Source organism: Tachypleus tridentatus, unplaced genomic scaffold (genome assembly GCF_004210375.1).
Source record: "Tachypleus tridentatus isolate NWPU-2018 unplaced genomic scaffold, ASM421037v1 Hic_cluster_1, whole genome shotgun sequence".
NCBI classification, from domain to species: domain Eukaryota; kingdom Metazoa; phylum Arthropoda; class Merostomata; order Xiphosura; family Limulidae; genus Tachypleus; species Tachypleus tridentatus.
Window position 1 is genome coordinate 22780925 of NW_027467777.1, and position 23665 is coordinate 22804589.

The window sequence follows — 23665 nt, forward strand, 5'->3', positions numbered from 1 at the left end:
TGTATGACAGTTATTATCACACTATAGCTCTTGTATCTTTATAACAGCTGTATGACAGTTCTTATCTTACTATAGCTCTTGTATCTTTATAACAGTTGTATGACAGTTATTATCTCACTGTAGCTCTTGTATCTTTATAACAGCTGTATGACAGTTCTTATCTCACTATAGCTTTTGTATCTTTATAACAGTTGTGTGACATCTCACTATAGCTCTTGTATCTTTATAACAGTTTTGTGACAGTTCGTATCTCACTATAGCTCTTGTATCTTTATAACAGTTGTGTGACAGTTCTTATCTCACTATAGCTCTTGTATCTTTATAACAGTTGTGTGACAGTTCTTATCTCACTATAGCTCTTGTATCTTTATAACAGTTGTATGACAGTTCTTATCTCACTATGGCTCTTGTATCTTTATAACAGTTGTGTTTCTAGCTAGAGAGAACCCTGTTACAAATTAACCACTTAGTGGGATTACAGATTGGAAATATTGGCTAGTTATAGAGAACACGTGTTACAAATTAACTAATTAGTGGGGTCACAGATTATAGGCACGAGATAGTTTTAGATAACAGGTGTTACAAAATGGACTACTTAGTGGAATCCCAGATAAGAGGCACTAGATAATTTGGGATATCACGTGTTACTAAATGGGCTATTTAATGGGTACCTTGTTAGAGGCACTGGATAATTTGGGAAAACATGTGCTAAGGAAGAATCCAATTATAGGGAAGAGAGACTTAAAATACATATTTAAATTCTTTTAGTGTAAATTAATGTTTGTGTGAGTTACAGAATCTGTTAATAGATCTTTGAATGTTCTTCACTGATAATAACTCGTTTTTTGTATTATGTAACGTTTTGTTCTGAAGATTACACGCCAGGAAGTAGAATAGATACAAGTAACTTTCTGTAGAATAAAATTTCACAATTAAGTAACAATAGACAAAACTCAGAATCAACATGTGTAGTCATAATAGCAAAATGCGTTTAACAGTAATTGGCAGGAGGAACTGATTCACTACCGTAACACCGAACGTTTTTTGTATTTGTGAAAGATATTTATTACCCCTGGTGTAGAACCAAATATGGCACAGACTGACGTATGAACTGAGAAACAGAAATGTGGATGACATAGGTGACCTACTGTTCTGCTAGCACAGACAGATAGTTGGTGCCTTGCTGGTGATAAGATGGTAACTAACCCGTCATGTGGTTCTCAGAGTGGCACGAACCTGACCCTGCAGAAGTACACCAGTTACAAGCTCTGCCGCAGGCAAAGCATACATTCCCGAACCAACTGGCGCCAGGACAATGCCACGTGCTTACGTGGGCAAGCTAGTTCTTCTCACACTGTGTACAGGTACAGACGGGGCTGTCCGGATAACTATTTGGCCGAGTTCAGATGGTATCGAGCGGGGGTTTGGGCTAGTCTCAAAAGAGACTAAGATCTTTTTGTTTGTTTACCTAGAACAGGTTGTGTACAACCAAGAGGATATGAAATCTTTCAAAAACTATATATTTGTCAGTTTCTCGAAGGTAAGTTATTTCTTTCAAAATGTTATCTTAATAGCTTTGAATATTGTTTTCATGTGTTAAGTATAGAGGCCGCTGCGATTATTCCATAATAATGTGAACTTAAGTAGCCCTAAACACCTATAGTAAGATGTTAATACAGAAGCATCAGAGTTAACCCAGCATAAACTTATTTGATAGGCTTAGTAGGAGTAACACCTATAGTATAATGTAACACACAAGGATCAGTGTTAAACTAACATAAACATATAGTATGATGTTAATAAAAAAGGGTCAGTATTAACCTAGTATAAACATATTTGATAGGCTTAATAGGAGAAACACATAGTATCATGTTAATACACAATGATCAGTGTTGATAGGCTTAGTAGGAGTAATACCTATAGTATGGTGTTAATACACAATGATCAGTGTTTATAGGCTTAGTAGGAGTAACACCTATAGTATAATGTAACACACAAGGATCAGTGTTAAACTAACATAAACATATAGTATGATGTTAATAAAAAAGGGTCAGTGTTAACCTAGTATAAACATATTTGATAGGCTTAGTAGGAGAAACACATAGTATCATGTTAATACACAATGATCAGTGTTGATAGGCTTAGTAGGAGTAACACCTATAGTATGGTGTTAATACACAATGATCAGTGTTTATAGGCTTAGTAGGAGTAACACCTACAGTATGGTGTTAATACACAATGATCAGTGTTGAACTAACATAAACACATATAGTATGATGTTAATAGAAGAGGGTCAGTGTTAACCTAGTATAAATATATTTGATAGGATTAGTAGGACTGACACCTATAGTATAATGTTAATACACAATGATCAGTGTTAAACTAACATAAACACATATGGTATGATGTTAATAGAAGAGGGTCAGTGTTAACCTAGTATAAACATATTTGATAGGCTTAGTAGGAGAAACACCTATAGTATGATGTTAATACACAATGATCAGTGTTGATAGGCTTAGTTGGAGTAACACCTATAGTATGGTGTTAATATACAATGATCAGTGTTAAACTAACATAAACACATATAGTATGATGTTAATAGAAGAGGGTCAGTGTTAACCTAGTATAAATATATTTGATAGGATTAGTAGGACTGACACCTATAGTATAATGCTAATACACAATGAACAGTGTTAAACTAACATAAACACATATGGTATGATGTTAATAGAAGAGGGTCAGTGTTAACCTAGTATAAACATATTTGATAGGCTTAGTAGGAGAAACACATAGTATCATGTTAATACACAATGATCAGTGTTGATAGGCTTAGTAGGAGTAATACCTATAGTATGGTGTTAATATACAATGATCAGTGTTTATAGGCTTAGTAGGAGCAACACCTATAGTATAATGTAACACACAAGGATCAGTGTTAAACTAACATAAACATATAGTATGATGTTAATAAAAAAGGGTCAGTGTTAACCTAGTATAAACATATTTGATAGGCTTAGTAGGAGAAACACATAGTATCATGTTAATACACAATGATCAGTGTTGATAGGCTTAGTAGGAGTAACACCTATAGTATGGTGTTAATACACAATGATCAGTGTTTATAGGCTTAGTAGGAGTAACACCTATAGTATGGTGTTAATACACAATGATCAGTGTTGAACTAACATAAACACATATAGTATGATGTTAATAGAAGAGGGTCAGTGTTAACCTAGTATAAATATATTTGATAGGATTAGTAGGACTGACACCTATAGTATAATGTTAATACACAATGATCAGTGTTAAACTAACATAAACACATATGGTATGATGTTAATAGAAGAGGGTCAGTGTTAACCTAGTATAAACATATTTGATAGGCTTAGTAGGAGTAACACCTATAGTATGGTGTTAATACACAATGATCAGTGTTGAACTAACATAAACACATATAGTATGATGTTAATAGAAGAGGGTCAGTGTTAACCTAGTATAAACATATTTGATAGGATTAGTAGGAGTGACACCTATAGTATAATGTTAATACACAATGATCAGTGTTAAACTAACATAAACACATATGGTATGATGTTAATAGAAGAGGGTCAGTGTTAACCTAGTATAAACATATTTGATAGGCTTAGTAGGAGAAACACCTATAGTATGATGTTAATACACAATGATCAGTGTTGATAGGCTTAGTTGGAGTAACACCTATAGTATGGTGTTAATATACAATGATCAGTGTTAAACTAACATAAACACATATAGTATGATGTTAATAGAAGAGGGTCAGTGTTAACCTAGTATAAATATATTTGATAGGATTAGTAGGACTGACACCTATAGTATAATGTTAATACACAATGATCAGTGTTAAACTAACATAAACACATATGGTATGATGTTAATAGAAGAGGGTCAGTGTTAACCTAGTATAAACATATTTGATAGGCTTAGTAGGAGAAACACCTATAGTATGATGTTAATACACAATGATCAGTGTTGATAGGCTTAGTTGGAGTAACACCTATAGTATGGTGTTAATATACAATGATCAGTGTTAAACTAACATAAACACATATAGTATGATGTTAATAGAAGAGGGTCAGTGTTAACCTAGTATAAACATATTTGATAGGCTTAGTAGGAGTAACACCTATAGTATGATGTTAATACACAATGATCAGTGTTGATAGGCTTAGTTGGAGTAACACCTATAGTATGGTGTTAATATACAATGATCAGTGTTAAACTAACATAAACACATATGGTATGATGTTAATAGAAGAGGGTCAGTGTTAACCTAGTATAAACATATTTGATAGGCTTAGTAGGAGTAACACCTATAGTATGGTGTTAATATACAATGATCAGTGTTAAACTAACATAAACACATATGGTATGATGTTAATAGAAGAGGGTCAGTGTTAACCTAGTATAAACATATTTGATAGGCTTAGTAGGAGAAACACCTATAGTATGATGTTAATACACAATGATCAGTGTTGATAGGCTTAGTTGGAGTAACACCTATAGTATGGTGTTAATATACAATAATCAGTGTTAAACTAACATAAACACATATGGTATGATGTTAATAGAAGAGGGTCAGTGTTAACCTAGTATAAACATATTTGATAGGCTTAGTAGGAGAAACACCTATAGTATGATGTTAATACACAATGATCAGTGTTGATAGGCTTAGTTGGAGTAACACCTATAGTATGGTGTTAATATACAATAATCAGTGTTAAACTAACATAAACACATATGGTATGATGTTAATAGAAGAGGGTCAGTGTTAACCTAGTATAAACATATTTGATAGGCATAGTAGGAGTAACACCTATAGTATGATGTTAATACACAATGATCAGTGTTGATAGGCTTAGTTGGAGTAACACCTATAGTATGGTGTTAATATACAATGATCAGTGTTAAACTAACATAAACACATGGTATGATGTTAATAGAAGAGGGTCAGTGTTATCCTAGTATAAACATATTTGATAGGCTTAGTAGGAGTAACACCTATAGTATCATGTTAATACACAATGATCAGTGTTGATAGGATTAGTAGGAGTAACACCTACAGTATGGTGTTAATATACAAGGATCAGTGTTGATAGGCTTAGTTGGAGTAACACCTATAGTATGGTGTTAATATACAAGGATCAGTTTATAACATAATTTAACAGTATTGTCACTCACAGCGTAATGTTAACACCTAAATAGTAATGTCACTAGTGGTAACACTTGTAACATGTTTTGTTCCTGTTATTTTTCGGGTTATGATACACTTCGTAAATTATTCTGAATTTAGTAGAACTGTTATTTAAAATTAGGTCTATACAAAATATTTAGCAGAAGATACTTGGTTACCTTCTTACATTCAAGATCATCGACTATTTAAACATTAATATTACCTTAGGAACTGATTCGTTGGTTGGAAAACAAGTTTAATAGGTATTAGAAACACGGTAACACCAAAACATTAGAATATTGTAAATTAACAGCTTTTAGGTTTAAGGTAGAAGAATGAATTTGAAGCAGTTCTAAAATGCTCGTCATAAGAAATGTTTTTGGAATCACCATAATTTCATGTCAACTACTAGTGGTAAATGTATCAAAAACAACTATTACACTTTAATTATTGTGAAACATGAATCAGAAACAACTATTACCTGTTAATTATTGTGAAACATGGATCAGAAACAAATATTACCTGTTAATTATTGGTGAAACATGGATCAGGAACAAATATTACCTGTTAATTATTGGTGAAACATGAATCAGAAACAACTATTACCTGTTAATAATTGGTGAAACATGGATCAGGAACAACTATTACCTGTTAATAATTGGTGAAACATGGATCAGGAACAACTATTACCTGTTAATTATTGGTGAAACATGGATCAGGAACAACTATTACCTGTTAATTATTGGTGAAACTTGGATCAGAAACAACTATTACCTGTTAATTATTGGTGAAACATGGATCAAAAACAAATATTACTTGTTAATTATTGGTGAAACATGGATCAGGAACAAATATTACCTGTTAATTATTTGTGAAACGGAGATCAGAAACAAATATTATCTGTTTATTATTGGTGTAATATGCATTAAAAACAAATATTACCTGTTAATTATTGGTGAAACATGAATCAGAAACAACTATTACATGTTAATTACTTGTGGTACATATATTAAAAACAAGTTCTGAATGTTTCATATTCGGATTAAGGACATTGTTCCAGAGTTTCTGCTTTTGTGATTTAATTGGAAGGAACTGTTTAACCGGATTGGAACTACCTGATATCATTTTGTTTCTTAGGGCTCTTTGTGCTGTGCTTACTGCAATGATAGGTCCTCGTACGTTTGGAAAGTGTCCCCAAGCTTACTGAAGACGGAAGAGTCACTTTTCAATTCGTTGTGATGTAAGCAACTTTTTCAATTATGAAATAGAAATTAGATGTTGCAAATATCTCTAGAGAAAGGAAGACTTTCGTATTTAATTAAAAATGAGTAAATTCAGTTTAAAATGTTTATTTTTCGTAATGTTTAGTCATGATCGAAATTTGGTATTATGAACAGCACCGATTTTAATAACCTCAAAATGATCGAACTCGCACATCATGAGTCAATAAGTAGAACTGGGACACATAATTTTATCATTACTGAGGTAATATAAACCACACACAATGAGTTAACAGTATAGAACAGGAACACATTGTTTTATCATTACTGAGGAAATATAAATCACACATCATGAGTTAACAGTATAGAACTGGGACACATTGTTTTATCATTACTGAGGAAATATAAATCACACATCATGAGTTAACAGTATAGAACTGGGACACATTGTTTTATCATTACTGAGGAAATATATATCACACGTCATCAGTTAACAGTATAAAACTGGGACATCGTTTTATCATTACTGAGGTAATATAAATCACACATCATTAGTTAACAGTATAGAACTGGGACACATTGTTTTATCATTACTGAGGTAATATAAATCACACGTCATTAGTGAACAGTATAAAACTGGGACACATCGTTTTATCATTACTAAGGGAATATAAATTAGACATCATTAGTTAACAGTATAAAACTGGGACACATCGTTTTATCATTACTGAGGGAATATAAATCACACGTCATTTGTGAACAGTATAAAACTGGGACACATCGTTTTATCATTACTGAGGAAATATAAATCACATGTTACGGGTCAACAATAAAGAATCGAAACGCATCTATTTATATTTTTTGTTTAGAATATATTTCATTTTCATGTGTTAGATATAATAATTAAAAATATTAAAATTACTTTTTAGCTGACGTACACATCTTTTCATGATTTTGATTTTGGTTAATACTACACCGAAAATAGTTTGCAGAATTCGAAGTTACGTGATATACAAATTTATACGTTCACGTGGTTATTCTTTGAAGGGAAACTGACCTCTTGTTTGTGACTAAAGAGGAAGATTATTTTGATCTGTGACAACGTCACTAAGTGCGGGAGAATTCTTGGTTTAGTTGACTAGAATCCGTCTCTTCTTACACTTTCGTTTATAGGGAAGAAGACGGCTTTGCTAGCTGACCTCGATCCGCCCTCAAACGTAGCCTTAAGGTATTTTCTGGATTAAAAAGAAATCCATTCTCTTGTCTCACCTCCTGATTACATGACCACAAAGCTGATAAGCTGAATAATATTTACAAGTTTCGAACTTATTTAATATTCACTTATTTCTCAGCTTATATATATGTACATACAAGTATTTCACATTGTTCTGATATTCATCACACGATTGTCATAAAGATTTAAATATTAGGTAAGAATGAAGGGTGACATAAATTTAAATACAAACAATCAAATGAAAAGTAAATTGTAGAAATAAAAATTCTAACTGAGGAAAAGTTAAGACACCCCACATTTATTTCAACTTAAAATGGCTCAACTCACACACAGGTGTACCACACCAGGTGCACACGATTACAAGATCGTTACTCAGCATTTTGAATGAGGCTTGCCCTATTTAAACCTCAGACATTTAGTTTGGTGTGCTCCTGACTGTTGAAGTGAGAGTGAGCACCATGGTGAGAGCAAAAGAGCTGTCTGAGGCCTTCAAAATGAAAATTGTAGCAACTTATGAGTCTGGTAAGGGATTATAAAATGATTCCAAAAGATTCTGAAATCAGCCATTCCACTGTCCGGAAAATAGTCAACAAGTGGAGAGGTTTCAAATGAACTGCAAACATGCTCAGGTCTGGTCGTCCAAGCAAATTCATTTCGAGAGCAGACTGCAAGATGCTAAAAGAGGTCTCCAAACACCCTAACATGTCATCACGGGACCTACAGCAGGCTCTGGCTACTGTTGATGTGAAAGTGCATGCCTCTACAATCAGAAAGAGACTGCACAAGTTTAACTTGCATAGGAGGTGTGCAAGGAGGAAACCTTTGTTCTCTAAGGCCAGACTGAAGTTTGCCAGAGAGAATACAGCATTCCAGGAAAAGAACCTCATACCAACTGTGAACTATGGAGGTGGAAGTGCCATGGTTTGGGGCTGCTTTGCTGCAGCAGGACCTGGACAGCTCACAATCATAGAATCTACCACGAATTCTACTGTGTATCAGAGAGTGCTTGAGGATCATGTGAGACCATCTGTAAAAAAATTAAAGCTGAAGCAAAACTGGACCATGCAACACGACAATGACCCAAAACATACCAGTAAATTCACCAAGGACTGGCTGAAAACTGAAAAATGGAGAGTCCTGGAATGGCCGAGTCAAAGACCAGATCTTAATCCTTTATATGCAAAAACGGCTCGTTTGGGTTGAGAAAATATTTTACATAGAAGAGCGAACAACGTTTCGACCTTCTTCGGTCATCGTCAGGTTCACAAAGAAAGAGGTAACTGACCGGAAGCTGACCACATGTTTGAAAGGGGTTGTGTAACTATGTGTCGAAATGTAGAGGGCGGTATTAGATGTTTGAATACATAATTTTATTTATTTTATTATATTAATATAGGTATAAAGGCGTTCCTTTATATTGGTTTATTTTGGGTTTAAGTTGTATAAGTAAGGCTTCTTTAATTTTGCGTTTGTTTATGTTTCTTTCTTTATTTAGTATTTGAGTGTTTTCTATGGTTATGTTGTGTTTATTTGATTTGCAGTGTTCGAAAACGTGTGAAGGTGACTTTTTTATGTTCTTTGAATCTGGTTTCCATTTTTCTACTTGTTTCTCCAATATAGAAGTCGTGGCAGTTATCACATTGTATTTTATAAATAATGTTGGTGTGGTGTTTGTCAGTGTAGTTTTTACATAGTATAGACCTCAGTTTTGTGCCTGGTTTTTTGAATAAACATATAAATTTCTCAACAAGTGGGTTTCTCGACATCACTGAGATCTTAATCCTATTGAGATGCTGTTGGATGACTTGAAATGGGCTGTACATGCAAGAAACCCCTCAAACATCTCACAGCTGATGGAATTCTGCATTGAGAAGTGTGTCAAACTTTCTTCAGACCGATGTCAGAGACTGGTAGATGGCTACAACAAGCGTCTCACTGCAGTTATTTCAGCCAAAGGGGGTAACACTAGCTATTAGGGGGTAGGGTGTCCTAACTTTTTCCTCAGTTAGAATATCATTTTTATAGAATTACATTTACAGGAGATCTTGAAAAGTCTTTTCTACAGTTTTAATTGTTTAGTTATATTCCTATAATCTCTCAGTATTGTTAAAAGTGAGATTAGATATCGAAATATCTAAAAATGTTACAAAAATACACAGACTTTTACAGTGTGTCCTAACTTTTTCACATGAATATACTTGTCATTTTCGATCATAATGGAACCATCAGAAAAAAATAAAAACAGAAAACAGCAGGCCTCACCGTTTGTATCATTTCATTCTAGGTTTACATCTTATAAGAAATATTCTATTTTACACAACATTCAATGCGTATAGAGAAAATCTTCACATATATTTGACTTTTGTTGTTGTTTTTTTCCTTCTTAGGTTTCCACTTAATGACTTTATTTGATTGCCTTTGGTAATTTAAAGTATAGACTATTATGGATTTCTATTTACCTTCCGATGGCCGCCGACTCGCAGGAGAACTTTTGAATGACTTTTCTCTTATGCCACCAACTGCACCATTAGCCGAAGCTAGAGTAGGAGTTAAGAGTGACTTGGGGTCTTATTCGAGCGGAAGAACATCGCCAGGTCATGACCTGGGTTATCATACTTTACTCTCTCGCCAGAATGCGCCACTAACTCCTACTCTGACACCTTCTTCCACCCACAAGTCGTTTAATGGGCAAGATCCTGTCTCTCCCAGCCTTTGGAGCTACCCTGAGAGCTGTCCCACGTCTGCACTAAGAAATCAGAGTATTTTATCAGACACCGAGAAACTTCTAGCTACATACAAAGGAAAAAAACTATCAAGGTGTTCACATTTAGACAGACTGACAGATGAGCTGATACTGAAAATATTTTCTTATTTATCTAGTAATCATTTATGTGTGTGTGCTCGTGTTTGTCGCCGATGGTATTTTTTAGCATGGGAACCTGAACTGTGGACCTCAATAACGCTGACTAGTGACAAAATTAACGTAGACTCCGGACTGAAGACACTTTTCCGGCTCCTGTGTCGGGACTCTCCTAATGTTTGTCTGACAGTGGAACGGATGTGTCTGAATGGTTGTGCACGTCTTACAGATAAGGGCATGTGGACTATTGCAAAACATTGTCCAGAACTCAGAAGTATTGAGATTCGAGGATGTAGTAATGTGACCAATACAGGGTCAATGATTTGGTTTCCAGATGTCTGAACCTGGAAAGGTTAGATTTGACAGGTAAGAATTTCGTTGTCACCTAACTAATAAATGATTTTCACTCATTTGTTGCAAGGGTTTGTGGTGCTTTCAGATACTAGCGACATCAAGTGACAATTTGTTCAATAACAAAGTTTGGGTAATAACTTTTGTATGGTAATTTGTTGGCTTTTGTTTAACAGTCTGCTCTTTCACTTCAACCAATTATCTTCCAAAAAGATACTAGTTTTTCTAATGATGTTGACTTTAAGTATCAGTGCGTCCAGTTCAGCTATCCACGTGTCTACTACACGTTAGAATTCCAGCGTTGTGAGTCATAGCGTTTATGACACAGGTGTAACGCAGTTTAGGTAAACACTCCAAAGAGTCAAAACATGTCCCTGATTTAGCCTAAGCTTTCATTTCTAATCATTCAGATATTTCAATTTTTTAACAACAGAAGGAAAGTTTAATATCTTTAAATTTGTTTTGTAGCACCGTAAGATAAACACGAGATCTTCCCTTATTCATCAGAACACAACCATTTGTCCGACAACAAAACCGTTTATCAAACAAAAACATGTTAAACATAATGCGGGTAAAAATAACAATCTAATTAAATACCTGACGATGGTTAATTATTTTAAAATTAAATTATATAAATTAAAATTTTTCCATGCTAAAAATGTTCTGCCACAGTTTTACTGATCTACAATAAGAGACGATAGTTTTGATAATAAAACGTACAATTTCACATAAACATTGTGTAACGTGTATACCCTTTAATTTATATAAACACTAGCAATCAAATATAAAACTGTTTCCAGTGAATACTTGTTGAAGTTATAATGAATGTCATAAAACTATTGCAATGCACTCTCTCGAATTTCTAAAACTTAAGTCATAAAACTGTTGTTATTTCTTCTAACGGACACCTAAAACTTACGCCGTTACAAGACTCTCAGGTTCCGAAAATTGATGTTAGAAAATAGCATAGAGGGTCAACTTGCTGTTCCATATAATATGTGTCGTTTAGATAATGTCATGCTAAGAAAGTTGAAATACGCACGAACAGAATTATACCAATTCTATAAGGATATTGGTTTCGCTACTTAACGTGTCCTCTGCAGTCAAACCTGTTTTTGTTTCTTTGTTTGTAAATTCCTTTATACGATATAGTGTGCTTATGTTCTAAGAAGTTTGGTGTTGTTGTTTTTTTTAATTTCGCGCAAATCTACTCGAGGGCTATCTGCGCTAGCCGTCCCTAACTTAGATATGTAAGACTAGAGGGAAGCCAGCTAGTCATCACCACCCACCGCCAACTCTTTTACCAACGAATAGTGGGATTGACCGAACATTATAACGCCCCCACGGCTGAAAGGGCGAGAATGTTTGGCGCGACGGGGATGCGAACCCGCGACCCTCAGCTTACGGAGTCGCATGCCTCAACACGCTTGGCCATGCCGGGCCCATTGTCCATTTGCTACTGTTTCAGTAATATTATTAATTTTTTAAATAAATGAAAATTGTGACACTGTTTGTTTTCTGAATTTCGCACAAAACTACTCGAGGGCTATCTGCGCTAGCCGTCCCTAATTTAGCAGTGTAAGACTAGAGGGAAGGCAGCTAGTCGTCATCACCCACCGCCTATTCTTGGGCTACTCTTTTACCAACTAATAGTGGGATTGCGTCATATTACAACGCCCCACGTCTGAAAGAGCGAGCATTTTTGGTGCGACGGGGATTCGAACCCGCGACCCTCAGATTACGAGTCGAGTGCCTTAACCACCTGGCCATGCCCGGCCTCCAAGAAGTTTTTTTTTATGATTACAATGGTCATTTAACACGTGTTGTCCAGATCAGCTCGTGTTTTGGGTGCCACCAGAGTAGATATTATAAGAAACTGTTGACGTAAGACCTGTAAAACGTGTTTCATTCGATAAACATCTTCTGGATCAGTTCATGCTGTCCAAATTAATATTTCTCCGGGGTTTATTTTACATTCTGTAAATCATAATGTTGTCCTTCTTTTCTTTTTTTATAAATTGAAACAGATTTAGTCCGTAAGGTATAAACACGGAAGAAAGAAACTATTTATACGCCATGTTCGGTTGCTGAGGGAGTTGGTTGAACCCGGATTAAATAGAGGGCGGGTATCTTACCTGTGAGCTGAGTTACTTCTTAACAGACATTGTTAGTAGCCAAAGTCCTGGTACATTGAGGAATTTTAGGCGATACAAGCACGTGAACGTCCGTGTCGCCATTATCTTGAGAAGTGTGGTGACTTCAATGGAATCACTGTTTGTGCTTCTGTACACGTCCTTATCTAGTCTGTTTGTTTGTTTTTGAATTTCGCGCAAAGTTACTCAAGGGCTATCTGCACTAATCGCCCCTAATTTAGTAGCGTAAGACCAGAGGGAAGGCAGCTAGACATCACCACCCACCGCCAACTATTGGGCTACTCTTTTACTAACGAATAGTGGGATTAACTGTAACATTATAATACCCCCACGGCTGAAAGGGCGAGCATGTTCGGTGCGACCGGGATTTGAACTCGCGGCCCTCAGATTACGAGTCAAACGCCTTAACCACTCGGCCATGCTGGGCCATTATTTAGTCTGTCCAGACGCATATTGTTCTATACTATATGAACAATTTGTTATCTATATCATATATATAGTCTATCATTATGCATCTGCTTGAAGATTATTAAATACAATAATTTTTTTCAAATAAGTTTCTGTTAACGTATCAGGTTATTTCATCCCTTAAGTAATGTAAGTTCAGAAAAAGAGAAAGGATTTCAAACACTTTTAATGTTATTTAATCAGTAATGTGTGTTCCATTATTATTAATTACTTCATGCCAATGATTCACAAACTTCTGAATGTCACTTTTATAAAATTCTTGGGGTTTGGAGGAAAAGAATGTAGAGAGGGTAGTTTTGACATCTTCATGTGTTCCAAGCTCTTTTGCATCAAGATCGTTCTGCAAACTTTGAACCAGATGATAATCAGATGAAGCAAGATCTGGAGAATAAGGAGGATGTGGAAGTTTTTCCCACTCCAGCTGGTCAGTCTATACAGATGTGATCCCTGCTGTATGGGGCCGTGCATTATCCTGGTGTAACACAACATGCTGTATGGGGCCGTGCATTATCCTGGTGTAACACAACATGCTGTATGGGGCCGTGCTTTATCCTGGTGTAACACAACACCATTACAACTGCAGGCCTTTTTTTCTTTTAGTACAACATTCAAACACTCGAACTGTTGACAACAGATATCTGATGTAACTGTTACATTGAGTGGCAGCAACTCAAAGTGGGTCACATCAACATGGCATGGCCAGGTAGGGTAAGGCGTTCGACTCGTAATCCGAGGGTCGCTGGTTAGAATCCCGGTCACACCAAACATGCTCGCCCTTTCAGCCGTGGGGTATTATAATGTGACGGTCAATCCTACTATTCGTTGCTAAAGAGTAGCCCAAGAGTTGGCGGTGGGAGGTGATGACCAGCTGCCTTCCCTCTGGTCTTACACTGCTAAATTAGGGACGGCTAGCGCAGATAGCCCCCGAGTAGCTGCGTGCGAAATTCAGAAGACAAACAAACTAACTAACTAACAATATCCCACCAAATGTTTAGCAATATTTTCCATTTTGTGTTTTAATCAGTTTACTTACACTGAGCCATTGTCTGCTGTGCTAAACATTTTTATAACATATCCATTTTTTATCTCCAGTCACTAACCTGCTCAAAAAAGGAGAGTTACATTCACGAAATTATAGAGAAATGCAAATGTCCACTCTTGGTCTAAACGTAGCTTCTTTCAAATCAGGTGGGACCCATTTTCCAAGTTTTGCACCTTTCCAAGTTATTGTAGATGACGGTAAACTGTTGAATGGGTTGAATTAAGCTTTTGTGTTAGTTCTTTAACTGTTACAACACAATCTTCATCAAGTACACCCAGCATCAAGTTATTATTAAACTCAACAGGATGACTTGATCGTGACGCATCACTTAAGCTGTAGTCACCTGATCTGAGCCTCTGAAACCACCTTCAATATCTCTCATTGAGAGACTCTGCACCATAAGCACCTTGAATGTTTCATGTAGTTTCATATTACCTTTTTAAGCTGATAAAGCATTATATGCCTAATGTGCTCCATGGACATTCATCTTCATAAGGGTGTATTTGATTAATGATATAAAAAAGTGTAGTTGGGTTAGTTTGTTTTATTTGTCTGGACATTTTTATACACGTCCTACTACATATTTTAGTCATTAAAACCTTCTACAAAGACAGGAATGATGATGCACTTTCTGTATTAAATTTTCGAACATTACTTATGGGATAATCTGATGCATGTTAACCATTTTATCATGTTTAGATAAACGCAACTACTTATCTATATAAATATAATATTACCGTCTGCTGTATTTCCACGTAACTAAATATCTATATAAATATAAAAGTACTGTCAGTTGTGTGTCCATGTAACTACTTATCTATATAAATATAATAGTACTTTCTGTTATGTGTCCAATTAACTATTTATTTATATAAATATAATAGTACTCTCTCTTACATAACCATACAAATACTTATCTATATAAGTACAACAGTAATATCTGTTTTGTGTTCATGTAACTACTTATCTATATAAATATAATAATACTGTTGGTTATGTCCATGTAACTACTTATCTCTATAAGTATAATAGTAATGTCTCTTGTATGTCCATATATGTACTTATCTATATAAATATAATAGTACTATTGTTTATGTCTACTGTATGTCCTTGTACCAACTTATCTATGTAAATATCATAGTACTCTCTCTTGCATACCCATATAAAAACTTATCTATATAAATAAACAGTACTGCCTGTTGTATGTCCATGTAACTGCTTATCTATATAAATATAACAGTAGTATTATTTATGCCCATGTAACTACTTATCTATATAAATATAATAGTACTGCCCGTTATGTGCCCCTATAACTACTTATTTATATAAATATAATAGTACTGTCCGTTATGTGCCCCTATAACTACTTATTTATATAAATATAATAGTACTGTCTGTTATGTGCCCCTATAACTACTTATTTATATAAATATAATAGTACTGTCCGTTATGTGCCCCTATAACTACTTATTTATATAAATATAATAGTACTGTCCGTTATGTGCCCCTATAACTACTTATCTATATAAATATAATAGTATTGTCCGTTATGTGCCCCTATAACTACTTATTTATATAAATATAATAATACTGTCCGTTATGTGCCCCCTATAACTACTTATTTATATAAATATAATAGTACTGTCCGTTATGTGCCCCTATAACTACTTATTTATATAAATATAATAGTACTGTCTGTTGTTTGTGTATGTAACTACTTTTCTGTATAAATATAGTAGTACTGTCTGTTGTTTGTGTATGTAACTAGTTTTCTATATAAATATAGTAGTACTGTCTGTTGTTTGTGTATGTGACTACTTTTCTGTATAAATATAGTAGTACTGTCTGTTGTTTGTGTATGTAACTAGTTTTCTATATAAATATAATACTACTGTCTGTTGTATGCCCATATACATAATAATTTATATTTTGGTGTTGCAAATATCATTGTTTGACATTATAGTTGTCTTTCATTCACAGCTTACAGACGGGTTATAACAATAGATATTAAATATAGTTTATATTCTGGTGGTTTAAATACCATTGTTTGACATTATAGTTGTCTTTCTTTCACAGCTTATTAACGGGTTATAACAATAGATATTAAATATAGTTTATATTCTGGTGGTTTAAATACCATTGTTTGACAGTATAGTTGTCATTCATTCACAGCTTACAGACGGGTTATAACAATAGATATTAAATATAGTTTATATTCTGGTGAGTTAAATACCATTGTTTGACAGTATAGTTGTCTTCCATTCACAGCTTACAGACGGGTTATAACATTACGTATTAAATATAGTTTATATTCTGGTGGTTTAAATACCATTGTTTGACAGTATAGTTGTCTTCCATTCACAGCTTACAGACGGGTTATAACATTACGTATTAAATATAGTTTATATTTTTTTGGTTTAAATACAATTGTTTGACAGTCGTGTTTTAACGAAGTGATAGGTCTTCCACGACCAGAATGTTTTAATCGTCTCTCGGATTTACGTCGTCAATGTTCAGTGTAACCTTTTGGGGATTGTTTCATTTGATATGTGCTAAAACGTGGCGGGTGTGGTTGACTATATATAACTGTTTCTGTAAAATTCTGTATCGAATATCCCAACTGAATACTGTAACATGAGTATTTTTCTTCAGTAACATTGATATAATTTGGTTTCTATGTTCTACTGCCTTAAACGACGCATCAGATCTGTTTCAAGTTGGCTTGTTTCAACACGAAAAAGATTCCACAACAACTGTTGGATAAACTGCTGTTTATTTGAGAAGGATGAGCGACAGTAATTACCATCAATTATACGTTAATATGTATAGTAATCAGATATTCACCATCTATCATATCTTAATATATACATATATACAATAATCACTCATTTATTAACAACTATTTGTTCATGATATTGTCGTCTTTACCAAGTGGTGTTATAAGTGGTAGAACACTTAATATGATTGTTTCATCCACTGATACATTATTTTAAATGGACGAACAACTAACTACTTGTAGGAATCTTGTTTCTCTTATTCCTAGGTGAGGAAGTTTCTTTTTTTACCCATCTAGACGTGTTCTATAATGACTAACACGAGAATGATAGATCTACTTTATGGAAACATATTCTCTCGCTAGGGGTAGTCTTCAATTTCCCTCGCATCCAGGTGAGCGCGTGAGTTCTTGGCGAGTAAATGTATCTCAGGAACGTGAGAGGGTTCTGTGACCCTGGATAAACCAGACAGTAAACGTATGTTTGTTCTTCCACCTTCTTTTAAGAAATGAAATCAAAGTTGTAGTGTCAAGAATAGATCAAAATTATCAAAAGATATCACTGACGCAGGAACCCGATTAAAGAGACCTATTATTAAAACTAAAGTGTGAATAAAGAACATTTGTCTAATATAAGATTTAATGGTGACAACTAGATATCTGTTGTATATGGAATAAAACCCATTAACTAGATATCTGTAACAATACGTATCTGGAATAAAACCCACTAACTAGATATCTGTAACAATACGTATCTGGAATAAAACCCAGCTGTGCTAACTAAATGGAACAACACATATCTGGAATAAGACCCAGCTGTGCTAACTAAATGGAACAACACATGCCTGGAATAAAACCCAGCTGTGACAACTAGATGGAACAACATATATTTGGAATAAAACCCAGCTGTGACAACTACATGGAACAACATCCACCTAGAATGCAATCCAATTGTGGCAAACAGATAGAAAAATACATATCTGGAATAAAACCCAGCTGTGCTAACTAAATGGAAGAATACATATCTGGAATAAAATCCAGCTGTAACAAATAGATGAAACCATTTTTTGGAGAAAGAAACCCAGTGGAAATATATTAGGAATAATACTTATCTATAATCAAACAAGTGTTGGAACAATATTCATCTAAAACAAACCCCAATAGTAAAAACTCAGCGAAGTATATTTATATGGAATAAAACCCAGTGGTAAAAACTGAAACAACAAATACCTGGAATAAATACCACTGGTGAGGTATAGATGGCACAATATTTATTTAATATAAAACTCAGTATAGAAAGCTACGTTGGACAACATACATCCAAAATGAAACTCAATACAGAGAGTTTGTTTGTTTTTTGAATTTCACATAGAGCTACACGATACTGCGATAGCTGTTCGTAATTTAGCAGTAGCCTGAGAATCAAATCCACGTCGCACCAAACTTGCTCACCCTTTCAGCCAAAGGGACATAATAATGTCACGATTAATCCCACAATTAGTTGGTAAAAGAGTAGCCCAAGCGTTGGCAGTGGGTGGTAATGACTAACTGCTCTCTCTCTAGCCTTACACTGCTAAATTAGGGACGGTTAGCGCAGATAGCCCTCGTGTAGCTCTTTATGAAATTCAAGAAGAAACAAACAAATACATTCTCCTTTTGTTCGGTGCGCACATGCACACCTGGATAGTAAAGTGCGTGTTCAATGTCAGGACAGACAAAACTGAATATTGTTATAATATATTCTATGTTATCTTAGATTTATGTTCCCCATGGGACAGAGATAAGTTTTGGATTTACACATCTAAATCCGGAGTTCAATTTCCCTCAATGGAAACAGTAGAGAGCACAATGCAGCTGTAAAAGCATGTTTCTTCAAGTTACGTTCGGTCTATTCTTGTGTTTTGTGGGACTACTTTCCTAATTTTGTCATTAACGTTTTCTGTTACACTATGTAACAATTTTTTTACTTTTTCTTGTTCCTAGACAGAAAGTGTTATTTCCCAATTGCTTATGTCTGAAGTAAATGAAAAAGACCTATTTTTCTCTTTAAAATTTGTTTTTGTGACCTGGAAGTGTATAACAAAAACATGATGGAAGACAATACTTGGGAGCTGATACGTGAAAGCGATTTATATTATAGTCGCAAATTTCTAAAAACTACTCACTTCTAAACATTTTTGTATAACTTTAGTATAAATACATGTAAATCTCGATTCATAATTTGTTTTATTCAGACCTTATGTAAATGAAAATGTACAAATTTGCCCGTTTTTACATAGAAAACAGGTTAGTTTATAAATTTCATTATCCAGGTCACAAAAACAAAGTTTGAAAGGAATAATGGCCATTTTCTGTACTTTTACAACACAAGCAATTAAGAAATAACACATACTATCCAGGAACAAAATTTGTGTTATATAGTGTGTTTTTTTTTTTGTGTTACATAGCGTTATATAATACAGTTAATTCTTTAGTTATTACCGTTACTAAAGCTGTGTTGTTTTGTGCTAATATTCGACAATGTTTCCCTTTCTTATCCTTACGATAAATATATATCTCTAAATGTTTAGTGTTAAACATGTTTACTAAAAAGCTTTTGTTAGGCATATGTCAAATACCTACTTATTTAAAGTTTATTACTTGAAGAAAAGTATATTTTCTTACGTTATAAGTCAGACAGTCAATTCTGTAGCGTTTATGGTAACTGTTAACTGGGTTCATGTCCTAGTCAATAATTCATGTTAAAGACAGTGGGAGATTCCCATTAATATATATAAATATAAGCCTAACTACTTAAATAAGCATTATCATCCAGTTAAACAGACAGCTACGTTTTGTTAGCTTTTCTTTAATCTGTTGTTTGTTCTGATCGTAGCTTGATATTAGTTAAATATTTATTTGTTATTGATCAGAAAGCTACACAATAGAATATCTATCAGTCTACCGCGGGTATCGAAATCTAGTTTTTAGCGTTTAAGCCCTCCGATTTGCCGTTGAGCTAGCGGAAAGCATATCCGTTAAGTATTACAAAATATTGCCCTAGTATAGGATAACAGTGATATCAAATATTGCCCTAGTGTAGGATAAGTGATATCAAATATGTTTAGAATATCACACTCTTATCTCAGGGTCTCTTACAAAACTTGACAAATTATAGTATCAAGTATATCCGTTAAGTATAACAAAATATTGCTCTAGTATAGGATAACAGTGATATCAAATATTGCCCTAGTATAGGATAACAGTGATATCAAATATTGCCCTAGTATAGGATAACAGTGATATCAAATATTGCTCTAGTATGGGATAACAGTGATATCAAATATTGCCCTAGTGTAGGGTAACAGTGATATCAAATATTGCCCTAGTATAGGATAACAGTGATATCTCAGTTTAGAATATAACACTCTTATCTCATGGTCTCTTACAAAACTTGACAAATTATAAAAACAAAACATTGAAAAGCTTAGAACTTAACTCCATCAAAATATGCCCAGTGTTAATGGACATGTATTAAACACGTCTCTCAGTAGGAAGGGTTTCCTGACCTCTTTCTACCCGTTCCCTAACATTGTGCCCATATAATTATTTCAGGAACACTACGATTTGGGTGACATCTGTCGGACAGATAAGTAAATTAGCAGAAACACAAAGAAAACTAAGCTGTATTCAACTTTCAATTTGTATAACCGACACAGAAGCTTTCATTACTCCCTGGGGTTTGTTAGGAAACTCGTAGTTCATATGTTATCTCTATTATAAACTACAAGAAATAGTTTAAATTATCCATGTTCTCTAGTATTTTTTAAATGGTGGTCCTTTTGCTGTTGTTATTATACAAATATTTTTATTGTAAAATAAAACATTCACTTCATAATCTGTTACAACGTGATTCTTAATTACGAGCTATCACTAACAATATAAACGATATTTACGAGCCTAATTAAAGTGTTGTTTTCTCTTGCTCATAACAACTTAGAGTGTGTACATAATTTCCAACACAGTACATTTCTTCGTCTTTATATTTGTTAATAATATGTTATTATTACGTTCTTTCCTCTGTACACAAATAGAAAGAACTTTGGTGGTTTATTCCTTATGAAGTATATAAATAGATAAACAGTTAAGAAGTATATTATTACAGTACCTGAATTGACAGATAAACAAATGATTTATTATCATTACTGAATAAAAACAGAGAAGCATCCCTAGGTGTGTTTCTTTTGTTTTTTTTAATTCTCTGATTTTCTGTTTAGTTTTTGTTCGTTCATTCAAAAGCTCACTAGATGACTCTACCATCATGTTCTGGTCTTTTGTACTTTAGGCTGTTACCGAGTGACGTGTGTTGATCCCAGCCAGTCTGTTACAGAATCAAGTGATACTGTCCCTGAAGATAATCGCCAACTGTGCCTCCAGTTCCTAGATATGACAGACTGCCACTCACTGGAGGACTCCGCGCTGAAAGGGGTCGTCCGGAACTGTTCTCAGCTAACCCATCTCTTCCTTCGACGTTGTGTCCAGCTGACAGACGTGGCGGTCAAGTACGTTGCTAGTTACTGTGTGATGCTCCGGGAACTTAGTGTCAGCGACTGTTTACAGGTCACTGATTTCGGTCTTTATGAACTTGCTAAACTGGGACCTAACCTGCGGTACCTCAGTGTGGCTAAATGTCACCAAGTCTCGGACGCTGGTGTCAAGCAAATAGCACGCCACTGCTACAAGTTGCGCTACCTAAACGTCCGAGGCTGTGAGGCCGTGTCTGATGACAGCATGGAAGTGTTGTCCAGGAGCTGTCCAAGGCTCCGGGCACTAGACATCGGCAAGTGTGACGTCACAGACTACGGACTGAAGCTTTTGTCGGAGCACTGCCCGAACCTAAAGAAACTGAGCCTCAAGTCCTGCGATATGGTGACCGATAAAGGAGTCCGGGCTATCGCTTACTACTGTCGAGGTTTACAGCAGCTGAACATCCAGGACTGCGCCATCACTGCGGAAGGTTACAGAATGGTGAAGAGGTGTTGTAAGCGTTGTATAATAGAACACACCAATCCGGGCTTCTATTAAGTACATGTAAATAAACACGTGTACCGTACTGCACTGATGTCATATTTCACGTAAAATATTTGTAAATAATGTAACATTTTATCAACTAATTTGGATGTATAAAATATGATTAGTTGAGGATATCTCAGTGTAAGTTATATGAAACTTAAATCATAAAACATTACATCAGAATTAATGTCACTACTTTTATGAAACTCACTGTCAGATCATCCACAAAATAATCTTAAACAGTTGCCAACAATGAAACGTACTCAATCGGTGATGGAATTTCTATTAGTGTTATAATATAGTTAACTGTCAAAATGGGAACTATAATTAAAAAAAAAACATATCTCCGTTTTAACAATAAACACGAACACATATCTCCGTCTTAACAATAAACACGAACATGAGAGCCACACACACAGATCGTGACCTGATAAAGCGAGTAATACTAGTGAAAATTCATATAATTAACAATTTATAACGTTTTAGTTCCTGTACCTTACGTCTGTCCAAATGGCTTACAACATTTAAATTATCCATATATAATACATGTCTCTCAGAATAACAAATACATACTAAACTCACTGATACAGTTCAAGCTATCAATAGGTCTTTAATCCAGTATTAAACACATATATTACTAACAATTTGTGAACAGTAACTTTCTATTTTCTTAATGGAAGCAACTTTAGTTTGTTTTGGAATTTCGCACAAAGCTTCTCGAGGGCTATCTGTGCTAGCCGTCCCTAATTTAGCAGTGTAAGACTAGAGGGAAGGCAGCTAGTCATCACCACCCACCGCCAACTCTTGGGCTACTCTTTTACCAACGAATAGTGGGATTGACCGTCACATTATAACGCCCCCACGGCTGGGAGGGCGAGCATGTTTGGCGCGACTCGGGCGCGAACCCGCTACCCTCGGATTGCGAAGCGCACGCTTTAACGCACTAGGCCATGCCAGGCCCGGAAGCAACTTTAGATTATTATCATAGAGTTAATGTAGAAATCCACCATAACACACAACAGACTATATTCATCAGTATAGATAGATAACAAACAATGTTCATCAGTATTCCAACCATCAAACTTTAATGTAGAAAGATAACACAACAATGTTCATTAGTATCCCAACCATAAAACATTAATGTAGACAGATACCTCAGCAATGTTCATCAGTACCCCAACCATAAAATATCAATGTAGACAGATAACACAACAATGTTCATTAGTATCCCAACCATCAAACTTTAATGTAGATAGATAACTCAACAATGTTCATCAGTACCCCAACCATAAAACATTAATGT

The 23665-nt window shown here is 34.8% G+C and overlaps 1 pseudogene across 1 annotated transcript; it reads left to right on the top strand.

Annotated features, from left to right (window-relative positions):
- Positions 1–1148: 1148 nt before the first annotated feature.
- Positions 1149–22494, top strand: LOC143241798 (uncharacterized; annotated as a pseudogene). Its single transcript, XR_013022282.1, has 4 exons — positions 1149–1540; positions 6347–6449; positions 10051–10889; positions 21635–22494. The product of XR_013022282.1 is annotated as an uncharacterized LOC143241798 (transcript).
- Positions 22495–23665: the final 1171 nt, after the last annotated feature.